The sequence below is a fragment of the Sturnira hondurensis genome, unplaced genomic scaffold (genome assembly GCF_014824575.4).
Source record: "Sturnira hondurensis isolate 20B ecotype Veracruz unplaced genomic scaffold, ASM1482457v3 Scaffold0000648, whole genome shotgun sequence".
In the NCBI taxonomy this organism is placed as follows: domain Eukaryota; kingdom Metazoa; phylum Chordata; class Mammalia; order Chiroptera; family Phyllostomidae; genus Sturnira; species Sturnira hondurensis.
Genome location: NW_028073279.1, coordinates 6,842,175 through 6,865,844, shown reverse-complemented (window position 1 = coordinate 6,865,844; position 23,670 = coordinate 6,842,175). Strand labels below are relative to the sequence as shown.

Below are 23,670 nucleotides of genomic sequence, written 5' to 3'. Positions count from 1 at the left end.
GAGGCAACCACACATTGATGTTTCTCTCCTCTTTCTCCCTCCTTTCTCCTCTTTAAACATTAATAAAATCTTTTAAAAAATGAACACTGTACAAAGCAGAGAATGGTGAGGAAAATAAATCTAGGCAGAGGGGGAGGGAATCACTAGTGAGGGCTCATTATGGGCCAAGCACTGCCTTCCTTTGTATCATCCAGTCTTCCCAGTAGCCTGGGGAAGTAAGTCGTATCAGCTCATGCGACACCAGGAAGTAAGTCTATGGATGTAATTGCAATATGACATAAACGTAATCCGTCACAACGTTACCAAGCAGTTTGAAAGTTAGGTATGGCAGATCTGGGATGAGTATTGAAGGAAATGAAGAGATGGTAGGGTGACGCTCGTCTTCGAGAATATTTTAAAATTAATTCCATAAAGGGAAATAGTGCTACTGCACCAGATCTCTTTTAAAATTTTATTAGCAGGTTTTCCCACCACCACCATCGCAGGTCCCTGTAGCTTGGGATGCCCAAGAGGAAGGTCAGCTCCACCAAGGGGGTGTTGAAGGAGGAGCTCACGAGGAAATCGGTGAGGTAGGTTATCAGCTAAACCTGCTACTTCTAAAGTGAAAACGAAACAAAAAAAAAGACATCAGGAAAGGATAAATCTGCAGACAAAAAAAGTGCAAACAAAGGGAACAAGGAAGCAAAGTGGCGGAAGTGGCCAACCAGGAAACTAAAGAAGATCTACCTGTGGAAAACTAAGAAACTAAAAACACGGAGAGTCCAGCCTCATATAGAGCAGGAGAGCAAGAAGCCAAGTCTGATTAGTATCATAAACCATACAGTATCAGGGGTCCCTGTCTCCTTGTACAATCCAGAGGAATTTTTTTATCAACTACTCTGTAAATGCAAGCATTGTTTTTTTTTTTTAAGGCTTAGAAACATTTTTAAGAAGGAGGGGATTCTATCCCATCCTTGGGATAGAAATGTTTTGGGGAGTGTTTTTTTGAGAGGTAAAAATCATTTGGTGGGTGTTTGTTTTTTGGTACAACCAGAAAATAGTGGGATATTGAGTATGGGAGGCTTTCACTGTGTTGGGTTCAGCTGCACATTCCACACGTGGGACTGGTTTTATACCCTATAGTTCAAAGCACACTACATGGCAGTTTGGAGTCAGTCATGCATTTAATATGTCTTGAACATTTTAAATTACTTCTATTCCCATGTTTTCTGTAGAGCTGTTTTCTTGATCTTGGCTCTCCCTGTCAGAATTCTGTGCACTCTGTAACATCTTTGGTGTGGTAGTTCAGTTTTCCTAGTAACATTTTTTAATGTGCTGTGAAGGACTGAAAATTTGATTATATAGTGTATATGATATTAATTGTAAACGAGTGGGACTTTGATATAATGATATATCAATATTTGAAGAGATTGGTACTTGATACTCTGTGAAGAAAAATTAGCCTTCAAATTTTAAGCTAGAAAGTCACTGGAATAACTGTCTAGAAAAGAATCACAACTACCTAAAGAATTTTTAGGATTTTGGTTTGTATATTAAGAATTGTGTACAGCCCTGACCGAAGCAGTTCTGTTAGTTGGGCATCGTCCTGCAAGGCAAAAGATTGCAGGTTCAAATCCTGGTCAGGGCACATGCCTGGGGTGTAGGTTCAGTTCCCAGAAGGAGGGGGAGCACATGAAAGGCAATCAATGTTTCTCTCTCACATCAATGTTTCTCTCCTTCTCTCTCTCCCCCTCATCCCTTCTCCTTAAAAGTAAATAAAATCCTTTTGAAAGGAGAACTGTGCACAAACTGAAATGTCTGCGTGCTTATCCTCAAAACAAGTAAAATCACAATTATAAAATAAAAAAATATTTTCTTACTATAAAAATAGTAAACAATTATGCAGAATATTTAAAAATAGTATATAAAGAAAAAATAAAAGTGTGCATGATTTCAACCCTGGGGATACAATGTTAATTGCATTATCCTCCTAGTGGTTTTTTCTCGGCCCATATAGATATTCCCCCAAATTGAAAACATATACCATGTATATTTTTTATCCAAAGTTTTAAACCTTCATATATAAGGAAAACATTTCCTATATCACTACATATTCTTTAAAACTTTATTTGTAATGGTTTGACATCATATAGACAGGGCCAAATTTTATCAAACCTCTTACTCAACATTTAGAGGGTTTTTGCTCTTTAACACAGCAGTGACCACCCGTATATGGGATGCTTTGACCACCTATGGGATTATTGCCTTAGAATCGATTCCTAGAATTACACCAACTGTTTTAATAACATTGTCAGAGGCAAAATAATAATAATAATAATAATAATAATAATAATAATTGGTTCAGAGGAATCCTAGTTATTTTCTATAAAGATGTATCTTTAGATTATGTTTTTAAAAATTATCTGTGCAGCTCTTCATTTCTGGTATATAGGTAAATTCATGCATATTTTATTTATAGTTCAGCTAAACAAGTAATTTATGTTTGGTGCAGACCAGTAAAACAGTATGTATTGTTTTATCTCAGGCACCTCTCTTTGCTGGGCACACAGCAGTATGCTAGTCAAGAAGTATTTGTTGAATGAATGTCTATTGAATGAAATCCTCCATAAATTAAGACACTTTCAGTGTGAACTTGAGGACCTAAAGTTGAAAATATGAAATTATTGTTCTTTCACTTCCGTGCGTGATTCCCAGGCCCAGATGGATTTGTGCATGTTTTATGGGAAAAGCACAGTGCTATAATTTTTACAGCCTGGGGAAGCATTTCAGTGCAGTTCCAGCAAATCTTCTGGTGCAGGGTCTAACAAAGCAATAGCTCTCTGAGCCACCAGAGTGCCAAGCTTCTCTGGCTAGCTGTGAGCAGCGTGGGTGGCCTCAGTTCTTGCACTTCCTCTAGTGTGCGCATACAGCCTACGTTTCTCTTGTCTGTTTTGTGTCACCAGAGCCCGGGGGATGGCAAGAAATCTGCCCAGAAGTGTAAAACCGCCCTTTGACTGAAAGAACTTTCAGAATGAGAATGTACCATGAAATGACTGGAGAGCCCAGAAAAAAATACCCCGAAATGCCAGATTATGAAACAAATGTGTCCGCTGAGATTTGGCATCCTAAATCCTTTCCTCCGCTCCTCCAAAGAGGACTCTTGTTTTCTATAAACCACTGCCTTTATGGAACCTCCGCCTAGATGCCCTTCCCTCCCCTCGGTTTGCAAAGCTCACCTCCACGTGGACAGTTTCTGTGCTACAGGTGGGCAGGAGAATGTGACCCAGAAGCACAGTGTGGTATAGAGGAGACTACCAGGTGTGGTGAGAAGAGCGGGGCGGGAGCAAAGGAACCTGAGACTTAGTTGTCTTTTTTTTTTTTGTAAGTGACCTTGGTCAAGTCACTGAACTCATGCACTCAGTCAATAAACATTTGAGTGATCACTGCTTACCAGATCAGCACTGTCCAAGAGAAATACAATACAAGCCACACATGTAATTTAAAATTTTCTAGCAGCGACTTTGAAAAAGTAAAAAGAAACAGGTGACATTAACTTTAACATATTTCATTTCCCCCGGTATCTTCCAATTATTTCCACTGCCTCATGCAACCAATATAAAAATTATCTGAGATTTTTTTACATTCTTTTTCCCATTAAAACCTGGATTTTAACTCTTCCAAACCCAGAATACAGTGTTTTATACTTACAGCACATCTCAATTCAGATGCAAGATTTCATACATGTTCAATCCATATTTGGATTTCAAAAAATTTATAGTTGGAAAAGTACACTAACATACCTCAATTGTTTTAAGCATACTTAAGTTTTTCAGTAACTGAATCAGATTTTAAATTTTAAATTAACTAAAATTTAATACAATTAAAAATTTAGTTCCTTAGTCTTTCTAGCCACATTTCAAATGCTTAATAATCTTACACATGACCAGTAGCTACTCTATTTGACTCTGCAGCTCTAGAGTTCAGGAGGCAGACTTGTCCAAGAGGTGAACTCTGCCGTCTAGATTTAAGTCTAGCACAGGGCAGCAATTTTCAACCAGTGGGCCATAGGAATTTTTTAAGACTTTATTTATTTTTAACAAGACGGGGAAGAGGGAGAGAAATATCGATGAGAGAGAAAAACGTCTTTCACTTGCCTCTCACATATGCCCCATCTGGAAACAAGCCCACAACCCAGGAATGTGCCCTGACTGGGAATCAAACTGGTGACCTTCCAGTTTGCAGGTCAGTGCCCAGCCAACTAAGCCACACCAGTCACGGAGAAGAATTTTTAAAATAGGCAATGACCTCTTTTTTTCTTAGCTTGTCAAATTAAAAAAAATGACAAGAGCCAACACAATGATAGCCATCTGGTGTGAATGAATCAAAATTATACCTATTTTGTTGTCATATTGCCAAAAAATATGCTTTTGGTGTGCCACAAAATTAATTTTAATAATTAGTTTATGGGTGTTAGGAGATGAAAAAGTTGAAAATCGCTCCTCTAAGAAATTCAGGGAAAAAACAACGCTTAACAATCCCAACATAGGAAGCCCTATTGTCTAAAAGCAGTTGTCTAGAGATTGGTTTGTTCATTTTTAGCCAGTCTAGTTAAGGAGGGGAACTGTAAAAATGATAGGTAACTTTAACAGTTTTTAAAGTGAATTTTACTGGGTGTGGCCAAGGCATTTTCTTACCTCTCCTGCATAAATCAGATCCATTATGCAGGAACAATAATTTTTAAGAAGTGGGAAAAAATGAAGAGTTCTGAATGAAGGCCAGGGTCAGGGGCTGGCTAGAGCAAAGACAAAACGAGGCTGCAGCCATTGGAGGGGCCACATGGGCAGGGACCCTGAACACTGGGGAATGTGGCAGACTTTGTTTCCCATGTCTTCACCCCGCCCCCCCCCCCCAGTCACTCTCTTCCCTGCCAAAGAAAACTCTGGTTCTATTCAGGTGAGCAGAGATATCTTATCTCATGGAAGCTGGGCATCTCCAGACCAAGGGGATGAATCATGAGTGGCTTGGCCAGTAATTGGCTAGACCTAGGCCTGTAATTCATTCTGGCTAATGAGACTTCAAGGAAAATCTGCTGGAGAGCCCCTGTCAAAGATTTNCATTTTTAGCCAGTCTAGTTAAGGAGAGGAATTGTAAAAATGATAGGTAACTTTAACAGTTTTTAAAGTGAATTTTACTGGGTGTGGCCAAGGCATTTTCTTACCTCTCCTGCATAAATCAGATCCATTATGCAGGAACAATAATTTTTAAGAAGTGGGAAAAAATGAAGAGTTCTGAATGAAGGCCAGGGTCAGGGGCTGGCTAGAGCAAAGACAAAACGAGGCTGCAGCCATTGGAGGGGCCACATGGGCAGGGACCCTGAACACTGGGCAATGTGGCAGACTTTGTTTCCCATGTCTTCACCCCGCCCCCCCCCCCCAGTCACTCTCTTCCCTGCCAAAGAAAACTCTGGTTTTATTCAGGTGAGTAGAGATATCTTATCTCATGGAAGCTGGGCATCTCCAGACCAAGGGGATGAATCATGAGTGGCTTGGCCAGTAATTGGCTAGACCTAGGCATGTAATTCATTCTGGCTAATGAGACTTCAAGGAAAATCGGCTGGAGAGCCCCTGTCAAAGATTTTCTCCTTCGATGGGAAGACAGAGCCACAGAAGGAGGACATCATTGGCTCCTGCCCCCCTTTCTTCCTGCTTGGAATGCAGTTCTGTGGGAGTTGCAGCCGCCATTCCTGTGGAGAAATTGGCCTAAAGGCTCGCAAAAAACTTTCCACGGAAGGTGGCAGAGTGAAAGAAATAGCTTGAGCAGCTATTCATGATATAAGTGGGCAGCTATAGCAACTGTGTTCTTGTTTCATGAGATAATTAAACACCTTTATTGATGAACCCACTGAGAGGCCTCCTATTAGTGGAGGCTGAATGCATTCGGAACTTGGTGCATCCTTGTCCCAGAAGAACACCAGGTCCCAGAAGAACACCTTCCTGATGTGTACCATGATGAAGCACCTGAACCACAGGACACCTGTGCCGTTACCCCAACAACCAGAAACCAGATGTTTGCCAAGGTTTTGGATAGCAAAGGTATCCTTTGTTGATTTTAGCTTGAGGCAGCTCTTCTGGTTCTTCACATGTAATGAGAGCTCAGTAAATTTTCAGGAAGCATGAAGTGTCCTCTCCCTCTCCCTCATTCCTCTTTTTTTTGTTTGTTTGTTTTACCTGTGCATCAGGTCCCTTTGAGGCTCACCTTCTCCATGAACTCTTGTGATTCCCTCCAGCCCCCAGGGCGCTTCCTCATGAGGACACTCAGTATTTATTAAATCAATACTTAATCACATTCTCTTGCAGCACCTTTTTTTTTGTCTGCTTGCTTCTTTACCCTAACTTAACTTCATGTGTCTAGCTATCTTGAGGCCGTGCACGAAATGTTCTACTACTTTTATATCTCCCCTGGGATCTAGCGTGAGTCAGGTACTTGGCTGATGTTCAAAAATACCTGTAAAATACGTCTGTGGAGGAATGAGAGTAAGGCCCGATGGCCTCACTCCTTTGATCATGGAGGAGTATTTACCTTAAAGAGTTTAAGCCACCTCTGAGTTGGTCTAGATTACCTTTATTACATTTTACACAGATCTGATTCTTACACGGATGCTCATGTTCAGCTCTAACATGTGATTCAATATTTTTCCCTATTTCATAGGACTTTTACGAATTTTGGATTTATGATATTCTTAACCACTTGACTGATACTCTAATTTTTCCCCTGTAAATACATATATTTTTTCTTTTTTTTAAACTCATATTGCAAAGAACTTATTCCAAACCTCTCTCCACTTCTTTCTTGAATATTCTCCCATCTCCAATGTCCACCACACAGGGACAAGCATCCTTCAGATACTCCTTGAGAACTGTGTTCCACCACAGCTGACCAACCCTCCTCTCCCAAACCTGGCATTTTCTGAAGGCCTGGACAGAGAGGGAAAGCCTGACTGTAGCACCTGGGGTTAGCTCAAAATGGGACTGAAACTAGTGTGAGGTGCTGGCAGCCAAGAATTGAAAGAGCCGAAATCCCCAGGGAGTGCTGGCAGTACAAACACAGAAAGTGGAAGGCCAACACCAGCTTCCAGAAGCAAACAGCGGGGTCAAAGGTCGGCAGCTCTACAGAAGCTGGAATGAAGTGGAAGCGTGCTGGAAATGAAGCAGGAGGGTCATGGGCAATTTCTAAGAAGAGCCCTGGAGAGGCCTCACTTCCCACTGTCAGTAAGAAACCACTCAACACACGAAAGTGTTGCCCTGGCACTCACACAACAGGAAGCAGGAGGACACTTCCTTTTGCACATTTTTCTTGTCCCAGCCCCACAGGATTTATAGTTAACTTGGTCTGGCTATTTTATTAAAGTTAATTTCATCCATATCATCTGAGGATTGGGGCTGTCCCAGAGTTAGCTGGCCAGTTGCCAGGCTGCCTGCTTCTTTGCAGTTGCAATTGAAGGACACTGTCCCTTTGGACTCTTCCAAGGGCTTTTGTAGCACAATGGCTTCCCCAGGCTGTCCGAGTTCTGGAGCTCTTCTGCCACTCCTGTCCTCAACTGGAAGCAGGTAAGGAGGGAAAAGAGAAAGAAAGGCAATAAAATGAGGGCAGCAAAATGCTAGTAGTGTAGAGGCTGCTTAGAAAAACAAACAGATCTATATCTAGTCCTAGCACAGCAGCAATGTCCACAGGGCAGCCAAAACCCAGTGGAGCAAGTAAAAGATAACAGACAGCAAGCAGCAGGCAGCAGCTGACAGATTTTTCAGAGCAGGCAGGAGGTCATCTGAGCAGTTACGCAGGGATGGAGCTGAGACCCGCAGAGCAGTGAAAAGAGCTGGAACAATGCCAAAAAAGACTTAGGGGAAAATGGGCATCCCAGAGAAATAGGAGCAAAGCTTCGTGTTGGTTGTAAGATACCAGATAAAGAAAGTTCCAGATCACGAGAATAGATGAAGTCATCAGCCCTGGCCAGATGGCTCAGTTGGTTAGAGTGTTATCCCATGCACCAAAAACTTGTGGGTTCAATCCCCAGTCAGAGCACATACCTAGGTGCAATCTGATCACTGATCGGGGCATGTTTCTCTCTCACTTCAATGTTTCTCTCCCTGTCTCTCCCTCCCTGTCTCCAAAATCAATAAAGATATCCTTGGGTGAGGATTAAAAGAAAAAGAGAGATTGGGTCATCAAGGAGGAAGGGAAGAGGAGAAAGGAAGGAGAGTGGAAATGGATTTTTCAGTACAATTGCTTAGAAATTTTCTGATTTTTTACTTGTTACAAAGATGCATTCACAATGAGGTCACTGGGGACATTGTCACTGCAGCCCAGAGCTACCAGAGTAAAGTAGAAGGGTAAGGATTTCTAGAAGTGTAAAGTGACTGCCTTGACTCATTGTCACTGGGGGGACTCCCTGAGGTCTTCGATACCTGTAACTGGTGGCCCTGGATTGAGCTGCGGGCTGCAGCCACGGAGCTATGAGGCAGGAACAAGTGGAGAATTCTGGTTCCTGGATGCAGCTAGGAAAATCCTGATCTATTAGGTCAGTTTTCCTGGGCTAGGAAGACAGTCTAGAGAGAGAGATGGCTCTCAGCAAGGGCAGGTTGAGAGGGGCATTGCAATTGACTTGTTGGAATGAGATAATAGTATCTATGTTTGCCATGATGACTCTCCTTATTGTACCAGGAAACCTCCATGAGTCCATGGGTTTGTTCAGGCATGCAATGCTCAGCACTTTGGCATTTAGCCTCCCTCCTCTCCCTTGACCTTCTGCCACATCCTCTGGCCCATTTCCAATGGAAATGATCCATTTTCTCTGCCTTCCTCTGGAGCCCCAAAGCCTGCCATGTGAGCTGGGCTGCCATGTGGCTACCTGGGCCCTTGCGAATGTCCTACTAGGCTTCTAATGATGTTTCACCCATTTCTGACACACTTGCCGCAAACTTCCTTCACTCCCTGCCCTCATGTGAGCTCGATTTTAATAAAAAGGAATTCCTTCCACTTTCACCCCCTCTCTTCACGCACATACCACTGGGTCCTTTCTTTGTCTCTGTCCTTTGATCATTTGTCTTCCCGTCATCTCCCAATTGCATTCCTCCCAACATTGCTATGAATCCTCTCTTTCCTCCAGCTCCAACCTCACTTCCACCCCAGTCCCTTCACTGGTCAGCAGATGATACCACCTTTACCTAAAAAATTAGGTCATCTGACATCCTCTCTTTTCAGAAAGCTGCGACTTTCCTCCTTGTCTTCCTACGGTTCCTGGCCATAATAAGCTCCTCCACTCCACCCAGCATCTTGTCCCAGACTTTCCCCTACTGACCTCCACACTGTTACTTATCCCCCAAAGCCTGCATTCCTCCTCATTCCCCTCAACTCTCCTTCTCTTTTGTATGAAAGGGAGGCATTCCAATCACTGGAAGCACCTGAAAAAAGCGTGGATATACCCAAAAGAGTTGAAAACAGAGTCATGAAGAGATATGTGTACACACATGTTCATAGGAGAATTAGTCACAATAGTCAAAAGGTAAAAACTACCCACATGTCTATGTACAGACAAATGAACAAACTAATGTGATAAATGCATGCAATGGAATACTACACAGCCTTCAAAAGGAAGGAATTTCTGACACATGCTACAACATAGAAGGACCTTGAAGACATTACATTAAGTAATCTATTAAGTTATTTCATTTAATAATTAAGTGAATAACTCAGTCACAAATGGATAAATACTATATGATTCTGCTTATAGTATTTAAACTCACATGGACAAAGTAGGGTAGGGGTGGCCAGGGGCAGTGGGAGGGGGGCAAATGGGCAGCTGTTGTTTCATGAGTACTGAGTTTTAGTTTTGCAAGATGAAAGAGTTCTGGAGATGGATGGTGGCGATGGTTGCTCAGTGAGAATGTACCTAATGCCACAGGGATATGCACCTAAAAATGGTTACAGTAGTAATTTTTATGTTATGTACATTATACCACAATTAAAAAATAAATATTACAAAAGGAAAGATGCCCCTTCCTCACCCCAGGTCCCCTACACCAGAATCTCAACGTGGAGAATGCTTTTCATTCGTCCAACAGATAGTGTCTCTGTGCCAGGCACTGGGCAAGGGGCTGGGGATCCAGCATGCAGCAGGCACACCCTCCTCCTTGCAGAGCCCGTGGCCTAGGAAGGGGAACTGGTGATTTCCATGCAGTTGCAGGGCAGGCAAATGCAAGGGTGTGCGGGAGCTGAGAGCAATTTTCACCCCTGGGGTCAGAGAGTGGAGGTGGGTAGCATGGAAGGATTCCTGGAGGCAGAGCTGAGTCACCTCCACTTCCTCACAACCCTCCCCCCACTTTACTCACTTCTTGCAATTGGACAGTCTGCTCACTCTAACATTCTAATAATTTAAATGCCCCTCCCACATCTCCTCATGTATATACTCATCTTTTTGAAGGTTTATAGTGAGTTCCTATTTGCCGAACACTTCGGCATTTAACATGTGGCAGAGTTTAGGCCATGGGCTTGCTTATCCAGCCTTGTTTCACTTTCCTCTTCCTGGGCACCCGGGAACAGATCTTTTCTCTACCCCCTTCCCCGTTAGATTGAGGCCCGCTATCCGGGTTTCTGGCACAGGGGGTGTGAGAAGAAGTGGTGCAGACTACACTTCTAAGTCAGACCTTTAAAAACCTTCCCACCCACGTGCTCCGGCTCCCCCCGCCCCTTTCCTGCATCCGCAGCAACCCACTTTGTATGAACAAGCCCCAGAGAAAGGTCTCCTGACCAGCACTGGTCTTGCTGTGAGTGAAAAACAAAACTTTACTGGATTAAACCAACTGAGAATTTACGGGTTTGCTGTTGCAGCTGCTGGCTTTAAATACCCGAATAGTTCTCTGTTTCTGTTTGTTCATTCAACCCTTTTTTTTTTTTTAGCACTGACTCTTATGCCTGGTGTGTAGCTGTGAGTATTCTCACTACCCTTATTTTCTCTACAGAATCCAGCTGGGGATTGATCTCATCCTCCTGAGATTTCTTCTCTCCACATTGTGGTCACAGGGCTTTCTGCTGAGTTTCCTCTTAACACAATGGTGTTCTTCATTTTCCGCTCCTCACTTACACAATAAAGGTATTTCCAAATATTTTGCCCTCAGTGTCTCTCCCTGTCTGACTCCGTGTGTTGTTTCAGTGAGAAGGTAGTGGGCATAGGTGGGCAGAGCATTGTAGCAGAGCGCAGATCTGATAGTTGTGAAAGGAGAGGGAAAGGAAGGAGGATCAGTCTGGAATCACTAGGCTGCCAGATGTGCAGCTCCGAGAAGGTGTTGGTCAGGCCAGGCTCCTGAGCAAAAGTACTTGTTGGAAGGCTCCCACGTTGAACAGGATCAACGTAGCTCTGGTGCCTCTGCCGTGCTCTGACGAGGCCAGGAGCAGCCCTGGAAGTGCCACCTTCACTGGAATGCTGCAGTGGAGCCCACAGGGGCAGTAGCTGGAGGCTGTGTGCTCCTGTACTCCTCGCAGCTGGTTCTCTCAAAGGGAGATCCCAGGGTGCAAGACCCTGGCAGCTAGACCCATCTACTCCCTCTGCCTCTTGCTTACCCTGTTTCTCCTCTTGGAAGCTCCCTGTTTCCAGCGTGTCCACTAGTCCATGACATCCTGGAGGGTTAAGTGCAAGACTCAGACCATCTGTGAGAGCATAGTTTGGGTACATGACTCAGTTCAAACTCCACCTTCTCTGTGAAGTCTTTCTCCCGGCATGCATCCCCTCTGTAACACTTGTTCTCCCACCACTGTGTCAGCATGCGTCAAATTCCTTCCTTAAGAAACAGTTTCTTTTCCCCAAAGGTTTGTGAGCATTACACATACTTATCTTTGCATTCCTGTAACTTGATACTGTATGAGACAGACAGTAGGTACTCAATTGTTTGTTGGATGAATTAGGTAGGACTAACTATCGGGCTGATGATGCAGAGTGTGGAAAACTGAATAAGCTGAGAGCAAAGGAGTTATGTCCAAGTCGTAGCTCCAACACTTACCGACTCGGTGAACTTGGGCAAGTTACTTAACATTTTGACCCTCATTGTCTTGTCTACAAACAAGGAAGTGATTTAATTAAGTGTCTCCTTTAGAGTAGGCATCTCGCAGGTAATAATCAATGGGCGTGACCTATCCTCCCTAATGACAAGGTTATTGTGAGCATCAGCAAACACCTTGGATGTGAAAGCTCTAGGCAAACTGAAGTTCTGCAAGAATGCAGGACACTATGTTTTACACCTTTGGGCACCACCCCCACCAAATCTTCATTTCTGTCCTACCCATGTCTTGAGTTCCAGGCTGGCACAGTAGACCTAAAAGCCCCCTTGCTCGCAACAAATCTGTCTAACATACATAGTTTTATATATGTAGTTCTCTGTTTACCAGCTCTGATCACTTTTCTGGCCTCATTTTGCACTGCTTTCCTGTAAGGCAGACTGTTTGCAGGGGTCAAAAAGGCCTGCTTCTGGCCAAGAAGTGTGTTGTGGCCATCCCCACAAACGTTAACTCTTACTCTTGATTCTTACACCTATTGGTGGTAGTGCTGGTACTACGAATACCTCTACTATTACTAAAATCGCGTTAAAAGGCTGCTTGGGCTTGTATCCCTTGATTCTACCATGTACTAGTTGCGTGACCTTGGGAAAATCAATTCATCTCTCAATATTTTAGTTTCCTCATCTGTGAAACAGGCATAACAATCCTCCAACCTCAGCATTATTGTGAAAACCAAAGGAAATAACCCAAGTCATCAACCTAGTACTGTTACAGCACAATTCACACAGTGAGTGTAAGAAGGAGGTGTTGATATGGTCTCCGTTTACAGGTGAGAGAACAACTGTCTGCACTTTGCATGCGGCACTTAACTAATGAGATATTTTCATGTGACAAGGTCAACTTGATTGAACTCTTCTAATTATGCTCAAGTAGTATGATACCCATGCTATTTATTTCTCACAATGAGCCAAGCCCCCCTTTCTTATAAACAAGGTAACCAAGTCCCAGAAAAGTAAAGCAAGTTGCCCAAGGTCATAAATATAATTAGTTTCTTTAGACTTCAAATTCAACTCCCAATTCTGCATGTTGATATTCCACCACATCATTTCCTTAATATGTATGTATATGTCTTACCAACCAGATTGTAGGTGACCTGAGGGCAGTGTCTGTCACACTTCTTGCTAAAGCCTTTCTCCCAAGCACTGTGATAAATATCCAATAAATACATTTTGATTTCTTGATTAGTTTATTCTACTTTTATTGAATGCCTACAACCTGACATAGACAGAAAGGTAAAGCACAAGTTATATGTTAAGTAGGAAAAACTGTTATAGTATATCATACATTGTGTGTATGTGCATATACATATATACACACACATATAGTATACACATATATATGCATACACACATATGTATACACACACACACACACACAGTAGAACCCATGTGACAATATAGCACACAGAACGGGGGCATGACAAAAGGAACAATCAACTGCTCCATTCAGTACACATCAAAAACCCCATGTACAAATGCCCCAAACAGAAACTACCTAAAAAACATTCTGCTTAGCACCGGCCTAGCTGGAAACATTAGACTAGCAAGCAAACCCTCCATGGTTAACAAAATGCTGTAAACAAATCTCTAGCAATATTTTTGACTGCAGATCCGGGACAAAGAGACTGCCAGGAAGACAGCTGTCTCCTCTGCTGCCTCTTACTCATCCCGAGCCTCTCCCCTCCAGACCACAGCCACGAGAGCACAGAGCCCTTGGCCAACAGGGGCCCAGCGTGCAGCTGGTGTTGAAAGAAGGGGTGCTGTAACCAGGTAGGAAGCATACACTCCCTGTTGGGGTCCTCACTGCACACTCCAGACGGCCATTTCAAACACTCTCCTCAGCTACCCTCCCCCTCCCCACTTCTGCTGATGACCTTGACTCATACATCATGGAGAAAATAGAAATTTTCACAGGGAAATTGCTTCCTCTTCCCACCACTAAGTTCCTCCGCCCAAGTGAATCTGTACCCATTTCCTTATTCCTTCTTGTCACCACAAAGGACACCTTCCCATAACCAAAGGCCACTCGTACCCCTTGACTTCAGGAGCCAACCCCTCGTGCCCCCCAAGGACTCTGCTCCTCCTTAGTCCCCTTTTTCTTCCATATTATTCCTTCCCACTCTATGAAGTCATTCTCGTTGGTATAACATGTTCTAGCATCTCTCATATTTAAAAACGAGCTGTAGCTTTGCCATCACATTCTTCTGTATCCTCTTCCTTAAACTACTGAGGTTATCTGCACATGTCCACATTTCTTTTCCCCTACTGGCTCATTTCCCCATTATTTTAAATTTTAACTTAATATAGAGAAAAAAACATTTAAAAACATCACCAATATTCTCACATGCATCTCTCACATTCCCTCTCCCTGCATCTCCTCCAAAGGTAACCACTATAAGAATTTTGTCTTTACCATTCCCTTGCTTTTTTCTTAATCAGATATACTATCAAGTAATATGCATGCAATGAAATTGACGCAACTTCAGAGTACAATTCAAATTTTGCTAAATATATACCATTATGTAACCACCACCACCACATAATCTACCATACTTGTTTACCTCAAAAAGTTTTCTCTTGCCCTTTGCAGTCAATCTTCACACCACCCTCAGCCCCTAACAACCACTTCTCTGTAATGATAGTCTTGTCTTTTCTAGAATTTTATATAAATGCAACCACACAGTATGTAGTCCTTTGTGTTTGACCTCTTGCCGTTAGCATGATAGTTCTGAGATTCATCCATGTTGCTACACTGCATGTGTGTGTGTATTTCATTCCTTATGCTGAATAGCATAAGAAATGAAATAGTACAATGAATACTGTATCATTTTATAAATATACCACAATGTGTTTATCCATTCACCAGCTGAGGGACATTTGGGTTGTTCCCAGGTTTGGGCTACTATGACTAAGACTGCTTTGAATATTCAGGTACAGGTCTTTATGTAAATATATGTTTTCATTTCTCTTGGCTAAGTACCCAGAGATGGGGTTGCTGGGTTCTGTATTTAACTTTATAAGAAACAACCAAGCTTTTTCCAAAGTGGTTGCAGCATTTTTCCATCTATACCAGTAATGTATGAGAGGCCCAGCTGCTTCATATTCTCACTAGCTCTTGACATGGCTGGTCTTTTTAACCTTAGCCATTCTAGTGAAAATGTAGCAGCATCTCATTGTTTTAATTTGCATTTCTCTACTGACTAACAATGTTGAGCATCTGTTTTATGTGTTTATCATCCCAATATTATTTTTGGTGAAATATATTTGCATATTGTTTGCACAGTTTTTAAATTAGGGTTTTTTTCCTCTTATTAAATTATAGGACTTCTTTACACGTTCTGGATACAAGTCTTCTTTTTTTTTTTGAAGTGGCAAAGAAGTTATTGAATAGATTGATTTAGACCATCAGCAACCATCAGACTCCCATATATGACATCAGTGTAATTCAGCTTAATGTGCTTTAATAATTTAAAAGTTTTGAGAATATGCCCCAGCTTCTGTGTCTCAGTGGACTGAGTGCAAGTTCGTAAACCAAAGGGTTGCAGGTTCAATTCCCAGTCAGGGCTCATGCCTGGGTTTTGGGCCCAGTCCTTGGTGGAGGATGCATGAGAGACAACCACACATGGATGTTTCTCTCCTTCTTTCTCCCTCCCTTCTCCTCTCTCTAAAAATAGATAAATAAAATATTTTAAAAATAAAAAATTTAAGAATGTGCCAAAGTAATAGTTGATGTCAACCTATTTTAATAAATTACACATGCACTAGTTTGTATCTATATATTCTCTATGTGTCATTTTAAAGCACTTCAAATATCTTTCATAATCAAAATAGAATAGCCATGTTGAATGTAATAGTTTAGTCAAAGTGTTCCTGAGTTTAATATACCAATGACTAAGGAAAGGTAACTCAAAGCTTTAAATTTGAATGAGCTTGATAAAAACATGTCAGGGCATGTTTAAGACATTTGTCTTTATTACCTTTATTTTTGTTTAGTGAAAAAATAGTATTTTTAATAAAGTTTTATACCTAGTGCTTTGAAATGAAAACCGGTAACTTACAACCTCTAATCACTGTAGTAAAACCAAAACTGCAGTTAAGAATTACCTATCTGGACTTCCGACCAAGATGGAGGTGTAGTTATACACACTGTGCCTCCTCATACAACCAAAATTAAGTACAACTAAAATTAAGAAACAAAAAAACAGGGACTTCCAGCCACGATGGAGGCATAGGTGGAAACACTATGCTTCCTCGCACAACCAAGTTTAAAGACAACAAAGTTTTAGTAACAAAAACGCAACCAAAACACAAAAAATTAAACTACACAGAAGTGCGACAACAACTAACCATTCAGCCAGACTGGTAAGAGGGGTAGAAAAAGCGATGAAGTGGGGTCAGCAGGAAAGATCCACTGGACCGACCCAGGTGTATAGGCGGTGGTTGGCAGATCCCAGGTGTGGGGTTGCGACAGGCAGATCCAGTGAGGGCGCAAGGCGGCAGGCTGACCGCGGTCTCACATTCGCTTACAGATAAACCAGGTGAAGGAGCAGGCAGTGAGAGAAACCGTGCAGGCCCCAGCAGCGGGAAGCAGCAGAGGGGACCACCATTGCCCCTCTTTGATCCCGCCCCCACATACAGCGTCACAACCCAGCGACTGAGTTGCCCCGCCCTGGTGAACACCTAGTGCTCTGCCCCTCATATGTAACAGGTACGAACAGACAGAAACATTATGTCTCAAGAAGAACTCAACGCCCCAGAGCCAATAACTCTAAGTGACCGAGAAATAGCCAACATTTCAGATGCACACTTCAAAATACTGGTGATCAGGATGCGCACAGAACTGGTTGATTTTAGTCACAAATTACAGGAACAAATGAAGGCTAAACTAACTGAAATGAAGGGAAATGCAGAGGAAACCAATAGTGATGGGAAGAAAACTGGGACTCAAACCAGTGGAGTGAACCAGAAGGAAGAAAAAAACAACCAAACAAAAAAGAAGGAAGAAACAAGAATTCAAAAAAATGAGGAGAGGCTTAGGAACATCCAGGACATCTTTAAATGTTTCAACACCCAAATTATAGGGGTGTCAGAAGGGAAAGAGGAAGAGCAACAAATGGAAAGCTTATCTAAACTAATAATAAAGGAGAATTTCCCCAATCTGGCAAAGGAAATAGACTTCCAGGAAGTCCAGGCAGCTCAGAGAGTCTCAAAGAAGTTGGACCCAAGAAGGTACACACCAAGGCACATCATAATTACATTGCCCAAAATTAAAATGAATGAGAGAATCCTAGAAGCAGCAAGAGATAAGGGGACAGTAACCTACAAAGGAGTTCCCATCAGACTGTCAGCAGATTTCTCCAAAGAGACCTTATAGGCAAGAAGGGGCTGGACAGAAGTATTCCAAGTCATGAAATCCAAAGACCTACATCCAAGATTGCTCTATCCAGCAAAGCCTTTATTTAGAATGGAAGGGCAGATAAAGTGTTTCTCAGATAAGATCAAATTCAAGGAGTTCATCATCACTAAGTCCTTATTATATGAAATGTAAAAGGGACTTATCTAAGGAAAAGAAGATAAAAAAATATGAACAGTGAAAGAACAGCAAACTCACAATTATTAACAACCACACCTAAAACAAAAGCAAACTAAGAGGACAGCTAGATCAGGAGCAGAGCCATAGAAATGAAGACCACATAGAGGGTTAGCAACAGGGGAGTGGGAGGAGGAGAAGGGGGGAGAAGGTACAGAGAATAAGTAGCATAGATGGTAGGTAGATAATAGATAGGGGGAGGGCAAGAATAGTATGGGAAATATAGAATCTAAAGAACTTGAGACATGTGGACATAAACTAAAGTAGGGGGAATGGTAGGGGAGGGGGTGTGCAGGGTGGAGGGGAATGAAGGAGGGATAGGACAACTGTAATGGCATAATCAATAAAATATATTTTAAAAAATCTCTTGGAAAGAAAAAAAGGAACAAAAAACAACTGGAACTGACAGAAAATTGAACTGTATAGAAGTCCAACATTCATCCAGACTGGTAAGAGGGGTGGAGTCAGAGGCCGGCAGAGATGGGTTGCGGCAGGAAAAAGTGGTGGCTGGCAGACCCCAGGCACAGGGTGGCAATGGGCAGACCCAGTGAGGTGCACAAGGTGGCTGGCTGAACACAGTCACACATTTGTGTGCAGATAAACCAGACGAAAACAGGCAGCAAGACAGACCATGCAACATAGGGCCCCGACAACAGGAAATAAAGCCTAAAAGCACTGACTGAAAAAACTTTCAGGGGTTGAGGTGCTGGAAGAGACTCCCAGTCTCACAGGAGAGTTCATTGAAGAGACCCACAGGGTCCTAGAACATATACAAGCCCACCCACCTGGGAATTAGCACCAGAGGGCCCAATTTGCTTGTGGGAAGCAGCAAAAGGGACTGAAATCTGAGAGAGAGTGGAGCAGTTGTTCCCTCTCTGACCCCGCCCCCACATACAGCATCACAACCCAGCAACTGGGTTGCCCCACCCTGGTGAACACCTAAGGCTCCGCTCCTCACTATGTAACAGGCACGACCAGACCAAAAAAAAAAAAAAATAGCTCAAATGGAAGAACAGATCAAAGACCCAGAGCCAATACATCTAAGTGACCAAGAGATAGCCACCCTAATAGATGCACAGTTCAAAGCACTGGTGATCAGGATGCTCACAGGATTGGTTGATTTTGGTCACAAACTAGATGAAAAAATGAAGGCTACACTAAGTGAAATGAAGGAAAATGCACAGGGAACCAATAGTGATGAGAAGAAAACTGTAACCCAAATCAATGGAGTGGACCAGAAGGAAGATAGAAACAACCAAACAGAAAAGAAGGAAGAAACAAGAATTTAAAAAAATGAGGAGAGGCTTAGGAACATCCAGGACATTTTCAAACATTCCAACATCTGAATTATAAGGGTACCAGAAGGGGAAGAGGAAGAGCAACAAGTGCAAAATTGATTTGAACAAATAATAAAGGAGAACTTCCCCAATCTGGCAAAGAAATAGACTTCCAGGAAGCTCAGAGAGTCTCAAAGAAGTTGGAGCCAAGGAGGAACACACCAAGGCACATCATAATTACATTACCCAAGATTAAAATGAAGGAGAGAATCCTAGAAGCAGCAAGAGATAAGGGGACAGTAACCTACAAAGGAGTTCCCATCAGACTGTCAGCTGATTTCTCAAAAGAGACTTTGCAGGCAAGAAGGGGCTGGAAAAAAGTATTCCAAGTCTTGAAAGGCAAGAACCTACATCCAAGACTGCTCTGTCCAGCAAAGCTTTCATTTAGAATGATAGGGCAGATAAAATGCTTCTCAGATAAGGTCAAGTTAAAGCTGTTCATCATCACCAAGCCCTTATTATATGAAATGTTGAAGGAACTTATCTAAGAAAAAAAAAGATAAAAAATATGAACAGTAAAAGGACAGCAAACTCACAGTTATTAACAACCACACCCAAAACAGAAGCAAATTAAGGAAAACAACTAGAACAGGAACAAAACCATAGAAATGCAGATCACATGGAGGGTTAGCAACAGAGGAGTGGGAGGAGGAGAAGAGGGGAGAAGGTACAGAGAATAAATAGCATAGACGGTGGGGAAAAAATAGACAGGGGGAAGGCAAGAGTAGTGTTGAAAATGTAGAAGCTAAAGAACTTAGGATACATGGACATGAACTAAAGTGGGGGAAGGTGGGTGGGAGGGGATGTGCAGGGTGGAGGGGAATTAAGGGGGGAGATGGGACAACTGTAATAGCATAATCAATAAAATATATATATATTTTAAAAGGGCCCAGAAAACCCTCAAAAAATTACATATATACCAAAATGAAAGATGAATGAAATGGATAAAATTAATCTCAGTTAATATTAAAAACATTGGGGAAAATGTCACAGAAAAATTTTTAAAAAGATGCTATGAAGAAAAAATAGAATGTGTAGTTGGATAATTTACAATTTATAATTATATAAAAATTGCTAGAATTCACACATCTTTTTAATATATTTCTGGTGAAACCAAAGTCAAAATATAATACCTGGGATTCCTCCTTCTCCAAATGAGAAATTAAAGTAATCATCTAATTTGTTCTCTGAAATACTCTGCCAATTCCAATCACAAGACGTGTATGAAATAAGATAAACAGTAAAAATGGTGTATAAAGGAAAAGCTACAATAATTCCAATGTTTGCTATCTCAGCAAGACACTGTACATATGCTACATCAGTGTAATATTATGGAAATGGCACCATTTCTGAGGACACAATTCGCATTTTATTTACATTTTAAGACTGTAAAATCACATATCCATACACCTATTTCTTTTTTGCTGATTTCACTTAAACTTAAATGCATGGTCTCATCAAGCAAAGACTAAAGAAAATTTCCCATGTCTGTTACATGTAACACAGAGAAACATCTTTTAACAGAAATTAATTGACCTTCCCTGTGAATTTTTTATTATGAATAAATGTACCAAAACAATCCTGGACATATTTTTGATACTGCTGGGGGTCAGATGCCACTTCAAAAACTAAAACAATCTGTGGCAATATTCATTGTACCTGCTAGTTCAGACAATTTAAACTGAAGCTCTTTCACTGAGCAAGATGGATAAAGCATGCCATTTCTCTTATTCCTTCTTGAGATTTTTACTTTTTAGAGACACACATGCTTCCACAGCTACCTGACACTGCTCATCACCCTTTCATCTTGGAAACTTGAATTCTATTTTGAGTGCTCCAGGTTCATGTTTAAATAACAGTGTCTTAAAAAAATTACGCTGCATTTTTCTCCTATTACCTGAAAATGTAATATATATACATATATTAAATATATTTTTACAAATGTTCAGGTTGTGTTTACCAGGTAGAACGCTTTTCCTTAATTTCTGGGCATTTTGCACTGTGACATTTATCAAGACATTAACATTCTTGATTAGAAGGCTGTGGATCCACTAGAAGACTGTATTTAAAATGAGTTTGAGGTCCACTAAAATGAATTGTTTTGTGTTTGTCCTTCTGGTGGTAGAAGCTTCATGTTTTCTTTGGACATCATTAGATGTCTTAGATCTTGATGTAAAACTTTAATACTGTATGAATTTTGCCATTTTGCTAACACTGATATGCTCCGTGCTTCTGCCACTCCACTGGAATTATTTATTCCATTCATATTAATTTTGTTTACAAATCTGATGGAGGGGCTTATGGGTATTTAGGTCCACATTCTCCTTTCAGGGTGTGTATTCTATTTTCATAATTTGTCTTTTCTCTTCTCTACCTGGTCTGTTCTCTCTCCCCATCACCACCCTCTGAAATCCTACGAGTCAGTTCTTTCAGGCTTACTCCAAGCGTAACTTTCTCCACGGTTCAGCTTTCCTCAATTATTCCAGTCTTGGTGGTCCAATAATGATGTCTGTCCACCTTGTAAGTGTCACATCTTCATCACCTTCAAGGCCCCAGCTAACCATACCATACCTATTTCTTCTTGTCCTTCTTCAAGTTCTTTCAACAAGTAAAAATTACGAGGAACTTTAGCACGTTTTGCAACGGAATGGATGGACCCGGAGAGCATTATGTTACGTGAAATAAGCCCGTCAGAGAAAACTGGATACAAATATTTTACCAGATAAATGTTTTGCAGAACTTTCTCCCAGTTGGTGGCTGGCCTTTCCATTTTTTAAATAAAGTCTTTCCAAGAAAAAAAGGTTTTGATTTTGATAAAATCCAGTTTATCAATATTTTTCTTTTAGAGTTTATACTTTTTGTGCCCATCAAAAAAAGTCTTTGCTCACTTCAAAGTTACAAAGATCCTAAGTTTCTCTATATTTTGAATAGTCTTTGCCCTTACATTCAGGTCTATGATACATTTCAAGTTGATGTGTGTCTGTGGTGTAAAGTAAAGGCCAATTGTAGCACCATTTGTTGAAAAGATGATACTGTCCCCATAAACTACCTCAGCACCATTATCAAAAATAAATGGATCATTTGTGACTGAGACTGTTTTTACTTCTCTCCATTGACCTATGTGTCTCTCCTTATGCTAAATCATACTACTTGTACAATAAGTCTTGGAGTCATAGAATAATTTTTGTTTACTTTTTCAAAATTATTTGACTATTTTAGGTCCTTTGTATGTCTCCATGAATCTTAGAATCAATTTGTAAATTTCTACCAAAAAAGCCTGCTTGGCCCTGGCCAGTTAGAGTGGCTCTCATTTAGTTAGTGTCCTCGCATAGCCTGAAAGGTCATGGGTTCGATTCCTGGTCAGAGCATATACCCAGGTTGCAAGTGCGATCCCCAGATGGGACACGTAGGAGGAAGGCAACTAAACGATGTTTCTCCTTCACATCCGTGTCTCTCATTTCCTCTCTCTCTTCCTCTCCCCCAACCCTCCCTCTTCTTAAGAAAAATCTGTTTGGAGATTCTATTTTCTATAATGGCGGCATGAAGGAGTGGTAGGGGAATTCCCCTCCACAGCAGACTGGGACAAAACTGGACAAAATTATTAACAACTACAATTTCATAGAACTGGAAAGGGACCAAAGTGAGGCAACAATGTAAGAAGTCTTACTCATGAAAATTACCATCCCCAAGAGAAGAATGAACTTCTCCTGTGACCTTCCTGTTGGGCGGAGGGCAGGAGGCATTTCCATGCACCTACACCCATGTTGAGTAGCAAAAATCTACAGCTTTATCAGCTGAATAAAATGGTTGTCTTGGCTTGGGGAGGATGGCAGAACAGTTAGTATGGGGAAATTTTAGAAATGAGAGAGCCAGAGAGGGGCTGATGTAACAGAATCTCCGTATAGCTCTAATTAAGTGCTAAACTGCCCTGGCAGGTGTGGCTCAGTGGATTGAGTGCCTGCCTATGAATCAAAAAGTTGCCAGTTTGATTCCCAATCAGGACTGGGTTATGGGGTGGGCTAGAACCTAGTTGAGGGTGTGCAAGAGACAACTAATTAATGTGTCTCCTTCTCTTTCTTTCTCCCTTCTTCTCTCTCTATAAATAAATAAATATATTCTTTAAATAAATAAATAAATAAGTGCTAACCTCTGTGTATAACCCCAAAAAATGGACAGTGTGGGGAGACTTGTAAAATCGCTGTACTTTTGAACACTCTCCTCAGCCCACACACCTCAGACAGCAATGGAAAAAGAGCTCACAGACTTGAGGTGTCTGAGCATAACCTCTGCCCAAATCACTGACTTATCGATAAACCATGCAGGTGTAGGGAAGACCTCAGGGAGCCAAGCACTCCCCTTCCAGAGCAAACAAAACAAAACTGAGCAAAGACGTCAATGGCTGCACACTCTGGGACAGATAGATTTTGCAATTTTGAGTGCAGACAAGGTAGTTACCTGCTAAAACAAAAAAACATCATAAGAAGAACAAAGCACCCGATTATTTACAATCTTTGCTTTTTAACCCCCCCCAAATTAGATAAACAAATAGAAAAGTATGATCTGTACCCAAGAAATAATACCAGTCAATAAACATTGATTTCTAATGGCCCCAGGTGTTGGCTTTAGAAAAAAAAAATTCTCAAAGCAGCTTTAAATATGT

General features: G+C 41.5%; 2 pseudogenes; one reads left to right on the top strand and one right to left on the bottom strand.

Moving 5' to 3' along the window:
• Positions 1-501: 501 nt before the first annotated feature.
• Positions 502-823, top strand: LOC118985585 (non-histone chromosomal protein HMG-14-like; annotated as a pseudogene).
• A 20,273-nt stretch (positions 824-21,096) lies between these two features.
• LOC118985424 (ubiquitin-conjugating enzyme E2 variant 2-like) lies at positions 21,097-21,678 on the bottom strand (annotated as a pseudogene).
• Between the last annotated feature and the right edge of the window lie 1,992 nt (positions 21,679-23,670).